Source organism: Protopterus annectens, chromosome 12.part0 (assembly GCF_019279795.1).
Source record: "Protopterus annectens isolate FY-2018-M chromosome 12.part0, PAN1.0, whole genome shotgun sequence".
In the NCBI taxonomy this organism is placed as follows: Eukaryota; Metazoa; Chordata; order Ceratodontiformes; family Protopteridae; genus Protopterus; species Protopterus annectens.
In genome coordinates, this window is record NC_056746.1 from 96,785,700 (window position 1) to 96,794,370 (window position 8,671).

An 8,671-nucleotide genomic window follows, 5' to 3' on the forward strand; every position below is an offset into this window, starting at 1 on the left:
ATGTTAGGTGATGTATTTTGGTAAAGCTACAATAAAGCAGATTATAGCTGTACAAGACTGGAAATTGGAAGAGGTTTCTCATTATAAGGATCTTATCATAATAATATCTAATGATATCACCAAAATATAAAGTCTTAATTTTAAAGAACTAAATTAAGGCAAAATGTTATTTCACAATAATTGTATATTATATGGAATAATTTACCTATGTCTGTATGCTTCTCAACTAATACTGATATTTTTAAGACATATTTATACTTGTGGATTGTATTGGAGACTTTCAATCCTTCATTTTTGGAGTTTGCTTCCTCAAAGGCTTTATAGCTAGAACACAGTTTTAGAATTTATGCACTTATGAATTCATGAAAAGATCTCAAAATTGAGTTTTATGTTAAAATAGTGTAATACAAGCATATGCTACATACAGTGAGTGATGAAAAAGGACCCATAGTTAACACTGATGTATGTCCCTAAAGTCAAAGTAAATTATAAGAAAACAAATAGAATGCATAAAAAGTCAGTCACATCACAGTGGCAATATAACAGAAAAGAGTATGTAACATAAAACACTTTCATCGTTAAAGTAGAGACATTAAATAAGCGAAATTACATTGCTGTTTGTGTAAGAAATAGGTATGAGTTCCATCTATAACTTTTAACAGAGAGATAAATGACTATTGAGAATTTCAGTCCCATTATGTCAGTTTCACAAGCACATGCCCAAATGTAATGGCCACAGATCAATAACTAAAATATCACCCTAGTAAGTCATCTATTGTAATCTGGAGTCCATTAAATTTGTGGCAATAAAGTTCAGACACATTCACATTTAAAGCCAGAGTATGAGACTAGGGTTAGAGTTAATGCAAGTTTTATCCAAGTCAGTAGAAATTATGATCAGTGTCCTAAGATTAAGATATCTCTTGATAGAGATCATGATGTTAAGGCCAGGGAGGCTGGAAAGCATTCAAGTAAATTTGCCACTGGAGTTCATGGTTCTCAATTTTTGCATTTGTATTTTAGTTCAGTGCTTTCTTACTGAAGGACTCCATGATGCAGAAGTCAAATTTCAGAAAGTCTGTGTAAATCTCACTGTATTTGACAAGGGGTTGTTTCTGTCTTTGTTTTTAATTACATAGCATCCTCCATTTTAGAGAATGGGTGGTATTATCAATATAAAAGTGGAATAATATAACAGGAGACTTGAGTTGGGTCCAGTGTTGAAGTAAGCGCAGACAGTCTATTATTTTAAAAAGTCAGCACCAAGTTAAGTGGTAACAGATGTGAGTACACTGAATGACCTTATTAATGGGTATACCATCACCTTTGGTCTTAAGTGGTCACCATGACCTGATGCTCCCTGATATTGCCAAGCTACAGTGTACTGGCAATAATAACCATCCTTAAGCCTTTGGCTGGCTCTTCCCTTATAAAGGTCCAACAAGCACCACCTAAGAAGCTGCAAGCATTGCTCAGACAAATTTGTGAAACCATCTACATAAACTTAAGAACAATTTGAAATCATTCCAGATGAAAGAAAAATATACACACTGTCAGCCCTAAGAATTTTTTACTTAAAAACATTTAACAGATCTGTCAGGAGACAGCAAAGAGTTGCATATATTCTTTATTATCTAAGCTTTGTGACTCACACTGGGAGGTCCAAAAACATTAAGGTGACCAAAATGATTGACAGAGTCCTATAAAATAAAGACATTAAAAAATAACTTCCCATTTGCCATGCTGTGAGCAGCCCAAGTATGTCTTAGGAACATCAAGCCAAAAGTAAACAAGCTATTGTTTTAGAATGTGGGCCTGGAGCTGATACTCCATCAGCTCCATCTTAAAGACTTACAGGTGCAGTTATTGAAAGATGTTACAATGAAAGGCTGACCTGAGTAAACAAAAAGAGAGAGAAATTTGTTTTTGTTTTTCTAAAAAAAGATAAGTTCTGTCCTGGGCTTATTGTTCAAAGATTACAAAATAATATCAACCAACCAAAGGAGAGCACAAATGCATGAATGAGTGCATTAATTGCATCTATGAATAGTAAAGTGCAGATAAACAGTGAGGGATATAATTTATTGAGGAAGAATATTAGCTCAGTGGTAGAGAGTTCTGCCATCTACACTATTCAGTAAGATTACAATTCAAAGGGAGAGATGTTGGCGCCTAGTACCAGAACATTTATGAAAAATAGTGACTATTGATTTGTGCCATTTCAAAGAAGCTATGTTTCTTATATACGCAGATTATTATTACAAGTTCCCTGAAAAAATCAGACTGACAAGAACATCTGTGATTAGTGCATTAAAGTCTATATTGTTAAGATGGGGGGATCTGATGTTAAGTCAGACAATGATATGCAGTACAAAAATCATGAATTCAGAAGATTTTTGTATGAATGAAAATTCAGACATATAATGTCCAGGCTACACAATGCTCAGTCAAATATGTAAATGGAAAGATCAATCAAAACAGAAAAATCTTATGAGAAGGGGCAGCAGTAAACACTATCAGACCTTCAACTCACGCGCCGCGGTGGTGCAGCGGTTAGTGTTGCCACCTCACAGCAAGAGGTTCTCCGGTTCGATCCTCAGCTGGGGTGCCTTCTGTGCGGAGTCTGCATGTCCTCCCTGTGGCCATGTGGGTTTCCCTGGGTGCTCCGGTTTCCTCCCACATCACAAAGACATACTGTAGGTGGATTGGACACTCTAAATTGGCCCTAGGTGTGAGTGTCTGCATGTGTGTGCCTTCTGTGGAAGGTTGGGCGCCGGGCTGGCGCCGGGCTGGCAACTCGACACTGTAAAACTCCACTGCCAATCATGAGCAGACAGGTGATCTGCTGTGGTGACCCCTAACCGTGAAAAGCCAAAAGAAGAAGAAGAAGACCTTCAACTCACACTGGAATACAAGAACTTGAAGCAATTCAAAAAAATTCAGTGGCATATGAACTATTTGGGCCTTCACTTCATAAAGTATAGATACGTACAAGTTCAGTTATGTTTTATGTCCCTAAAAGATCTAGTTTTTAGGACTCTGTTATGGTGGCAGCTATAACTATAACTTCTTTCAAAAAAAAAAGTGCAGTCAATGAGTTTCTCCTGAGGCATCTTTAATGACTTAGTCTCTCACTAGCTCAACTATTGGCAGTCAAAAGACTGAAAAGCAAACTGTCTATTTAAACAAGATTACTATTGCCTGAAAACAAATACAAACTAAAAAATTGTGGAGACATTAGCAGAGATAAACACTGTTGCAACAGAACCTCCAAGTGACTATTACACTTGCATGTTGAAGACTGACAAAAAAAGTGAGAATGTTCAAATCCAGAAGCTGAATGTTGGCAGAGCATCTGACCCAAGGTCCTGTGTTGCTCCTAGAGTAGACATTTGTATAAGAGGAACATACTGAAGTCCAGGGAACAAGACTCACAACCAGTAATGTCAAAGGAAAACAGAAACAAGAAATCTGTACAGAGAGAAGCTCCTCAAACTTTATCTCCAAGTGTATTAGGAACTGTTACTAAGGCTGTTCTTAAGGATGTGAGCACTGTGACATGCAGGGATAAAGCCCTGACTATGACCTGAAAGATACAGGTTTAATTAGTGACCTGACTGCTGGAGGAGTCCATGTGGGGTTGGGGGTGGGAGATGAGGTTTACCCCTCTCATCATTCTCTGTCAGGGAGGTTGGGGCACTCCCAGTATGTACTTCTAGTGTAGACTAGAGTTATGAATACAAGTTGACAGTGGGATATAAAGAATAGAAAAGTGTATCACTGCGGAGATTATGATAGGTTTAACTGCAATACACACTTCCATCTGAGACCATCACTCAGCACTTAAGGGCTCGGGGGTCAAAGGTCACTTGACATTAGTCACACTCCTCTACAAAACAACACATATGCAGTGGATATAAAAAATGTACACACCCCTGTTAAAATGCCAGGTTTTTGTGATATGAAAAAATGAGACCTCAATAAATCATTTGAAAACTTTTCCCACCTCTAATGTGACCTATAACCTGTACAATTTTAAAAACAAACAAATCTGTTAGGGGAAAAATATAAAAAATAAAAAACATACAATAAGCTGGTTGCATATGTGTACACACCCTTAAACTAATACTTTGTTGAAGCATCTTTTGATTTAATTACATAATTCATTCTTCTAGGGTAGGAGTCTATCAGCATGTCACATCTTAATGTGGCAATATTTGCCCACTCTTCCTTGGAAAAGTATCCGAAATCTGTCAGACTGCAAGGCAGCTCTTGTGCACAGCCCTCTTCAGGTCACCCCACAGATTTCCTATTAGATTTAGGTCTGGCCTCTGGCTGGGCCATTCCAAAACTTTAATTTTCTTCTGATGAAGCCATTCTTTTGTTGATTTGGATGTATGCTTGGGGTCATTGTTGTGTTGAAAGGTAAAATTCCTATTCATTTTCTATATGTCTCTTGGCAGCCTCCCTGACCAGTTTTCATCTTGTCTTTTCATCAATTTTGGAGGGACCTCCAGTTCTTTGCAACTTCATTGTTGTCCCATATTTTCTCCACTTTTGGATGACTGTCTTCACTGTGTTCCATGGTATATCCAATGCTGTGGAAATTTATTTGTACCCTTCTCCTGACTGATACTTTCAACAATGAGATCCCTTTGATGCTTTGTAAGCTCTCTGCAAAGCACTGCTTTTGCTGTAGCAGGCAACTGAGTAAATGTCAGGAAAATCCTACTAGGACAGCTGAACTTTATTTGGAGTTAATCAGAGACTCTTTAATTGATGGCAGATGTGTATTTTTATACCGGATCGATCGAGGCCCGGGTTAACAACGACTGCCACCAGTACTGTTAGCCTACAGAGTGCTGGCAGAAATTGGGCTACTGTTGGTCGAAGGAGGAGAAGAGGCAAAAGACATGACCGAAGGCAGGAAGAGAGGAGAAAGGCTAGGACTGTGGTAGTGAGGGTCGGAACTTTGGATGTTGGCAGTATGACAGGTATAGGGAGAGAGCTAGCTGATATGATGGACAGAAGGAAGGTTGGTATATTGTGTGTGCAAGAGACCAGATGGAAGGGGAGTAAGGCTAGGTGTATCGGAGGTGGGTTCAAAGTGTTTTATCATGGTGTGGATGGGAGGAGAAATGGCGTAGGAGTTATTCTGAAGGAACAGTATGCTAAGAGTGTTTTGGAGGTGAAAAGAGTGTCAGATAGAGTGATGTTTATGAAGCTGGAAATTGATGGTGTAATGATGAATGTTGTTAGTGCATATGCTCCACAAGTTGGGTGTGCGATGGATGAGAAAGAAAAATTTTGGAGTGAATTGGATGAAGTGGTGATGACTGTACCCAAGGGTGAGAGAGTGGTGATTGGAGCAGATTCCAATGGGCATGTTGGTGAAGGGAACAGAGGGGATGAGGAAGTGATGGGTAGGTATGGTGTTAAACAAAGGAATGCAGAAGGTCAGATGGTAGTGGATTTTGCGAAAAGGATGGACATGGCTGTGGTGAATACATATTTTAACAAGAGGGAGGAGCATAGGGTGACATACAAGAGTGGAGGAAGATGCACACAGGTGGATTATATCCTATGTAGGAGGGTCAGTCTGAAGGAGATTGGAGACTGTAAAGTGGTGACCGGGGAAAGTGTAGTTAGGCAGCATAGGATGGTGGTTTGTAGGATGATGTTGGTGATCAAGAAGAAGAGGAGGAGTGTGAGGGCAGCACCAAGGATCAAATGGTGGAAATTGAAAAAGGGTAATTGTGAGGTGGAGTTCAGGGATGAGTTAAGGCAGGCACTGGGTGGCAGTGAAGAGTTACCAAATAGCTGGGTAACTACAGCAAAGCTAGTAAGGGAGACGGCTAGAAAGGTGCTTGGTATCACATCTGGACAGAGGAAGGACGACAAGGAGACATGGTGGTGGAATGAGGAAGTACAGGACAGTATACAGAGAAAGAGGTTGGCAAAGAAGAAGTGGGATTGTCAGAGAGATGAAGAAAGTAGACAGGAGTATAAGGAGATGAGGTGCATGACAAAGAGAGAGGTGGCGAAGGCTAAGGATAAGGCATATGAAGAGTTGTATGAAAGGTTGGACACTAAGGAGGGAGAAAAGGACCTGTACCGATTGGCTAGACAGAGGGACCGAGCTAGGAAAGATGTGCAGCAGGTAAAGGTGATAAAGGATAATGAGGGAAACATACTCACAAGTGAGGAGAGTGTGTTGAGGAGATGGAAAGAGTACTTTGAGGGGTTGATGAATGAAGAGAATGAGAGGGAGAGAAGGTTGGATGATGTGGGGATAGTGAATCATGAAGTGCAATGGATTAGCAAGGAGGAAATAAGGATATCTATGAAGAGGATGAAGACTGGAAAGGCTGTTGGCCCAGATGACATACCTGTGGAAGCATGGAGGTGTTTAGGTGAAATGGCAGTGGAGTTTTTAACCAGATTGTTTAATGAAATCTTGAAAAGTGAGAGGATGCCTGAGGAATGGAGAAAAAGTGTTTTGGTACCGATTTTTAAGAATAAGGGTGATGTGCAGAGCTGTAGTAACTACAGAGGGATTAAATTGATCAGTCACAGCATGAAGTTATGGGAAAGAGTAGTGGAAGCTAGGTTAAGAAGAGAAGTGATGATTAGTGAACAGCAGTATGGTTTCATGCTGGGAAAGAGCACTATAGATGCGATGTTTGCTCTGAGAGTGTTGATGGAGAAGTACAGAGAATATCAGAAGGCGTTGCATTGTGTTTTTGTAGACTTAGAGAAAGCATATGACAAGGTGCCTAGAGAGGAGTTGTGATATTGTATGAGGAAGTCAGGAGTGTCAGAAAAGTATGTAAGAGTGGTACAGGATATGTACAAGGGTAGTATGACAGCGGTGAGGTCTGCGGTGGGAGTGATGGATGCGTTTAAGGTGGAGGTGGGGTTACATCAAGGATCAGCTCTGAGCCCTTTCTTATTTGCAATGGTGATGGACAGGTTGAAGACGAGATCAGACAGGAGTCCCCGTGGACTATGATGTTTGCAGATGACATTGTGATCTGTAGTGAGAGTAGGGAACAAGTGGAGGAGACCCTGGAGAGATGGAGATATGCTCTAGAGAGAAGAGGAATGAAGGTCAGCAGGACTAAGACAGAATATATGTGTGTGAATGAGAGGGAGGATAGAGGAATGGTGAGGATGCAAGGAGTAGAGGTGGCAAAGGTGGATGATTTTAAATACTTGGGGTCAATAGTTCAGAGTAATGGTGAGTGTGGAAGAGAGGTGAAGAAGAGAGTACAGGCAGGATGGAGTGGGTGGAGAAGAGTGTCAGGAGTGATTTATGACAGGCAGTACCTGTAAGAGTGAAAGGGAAAGTCTACAAGAGGGTAGTGAGACCAGCTATGTTATATGGGTTGGAGACAGTGGCATTGACAAAAAGGCAGGAGTTTGAGCTGGATGTGGCAGAATTAAAGATGTTAAGATTTGCACTGGGTGTGACGAGGGTGGACAGGATTAGGAATAAGTATATTAGAGGGTCAGCCCAGGTTGGAAGGTTTGGAGACAAAGCCAGAGAGGCACGATTACGTTGGTTTGGACATGTGTTGAGGAGGGATGCTAAGTATATTGGGAAAAAGATGCTAAGGATGAAGCTACCAGGTAACAGGAAAAGAGGAAGGCCTAAGATAAGGTTTATGGATGTGGTGAGAGAGGACATGCAGGTGGTTGGAGTGACAGAGCAAGATGCAGAGGACAGGAAGAAATGGAAACGTGATCTGCTGTGGCGACCCCTAACAGGAACAGCCGAAAAAAGATGATGATTATATTAAATATGTGGTGGTCTGAAGTAGGATGCATGCAATGTCTTCTGGTAAGATCTGGGAGTGAGTTTTGGAATGAGTGACAAAGACACACTTCACAAAGTCAAGTTTCCTACTCTTACAGTACAATATATTTTATATAGTGCAAAAAACACCCCCTGGCATATATTCTACATGTGTATTTTTAATGCTTTTTTTCATTTTGAATTACTGTTCTCCATTAATTTCAAAGGTATGCAGTAATTATGTTATTTGATAATAAGTGACATATGTGTGTCAAACAAAAACAACTAAATGAAAAAAACATGACAAAAAAACTATTGGTTTTAGTGCTTCCATCATTTAATCCACAATATTTATTTCTGAAACAATTGCATAACACCAATGAGCAGTTTAAATACATTTAAAGGAATCATTAACCATGGGTATTACACGTGCATATAAAATGTGAGTGTAATACCCATGGTTAAAACTGCCATATTTTATTTATGCATCAATGAATTAAATAATGTAAACAACATTTAAAAATAATTTCGGAATTAAAGATAAAATAATTATTGCTTCTCTTTTTTTAGCTTGCAATTAATTTGTAAATGTCCATTTAACTTGAAATTTTCCAGCATCTAACTGAATCTGCAACGAAAGTTCTCTTCACTCTAAATTAGTATTAACATAAGTCCCTCCACTGTAATCAACATTCAGCTGTTCAATGGCACAAAATAAAAATTGCCAAATTCAGTGCAATTTGTTGAATGTTTTGCTAGTGCATTGTCTAGATTTTTTTCTTAAGTGCTAATACATGCTTGTAAATTCAGCAAGGCTCCTTGCCATTTTCCAACATAATAAGCTGGACAGACAGAACAGTTTGCTAAATATTC

The 8,671-nt window shown here is 39.5% G+C and overlaps 1 protein-coding gene across 1 annotated transcript in view; it reads right to left on the bottom strand.

Annotated features, from left to right (window-relative positions):
• Window positions 1-8,671, bottom strand: part of LOC122816372 (testis-expressed protein 2-like) — a 434,050-nt gene that overhangs the window by 148,713 nt on the left and 276,666 nt on the right. The window lies entirely within an intron of this gene.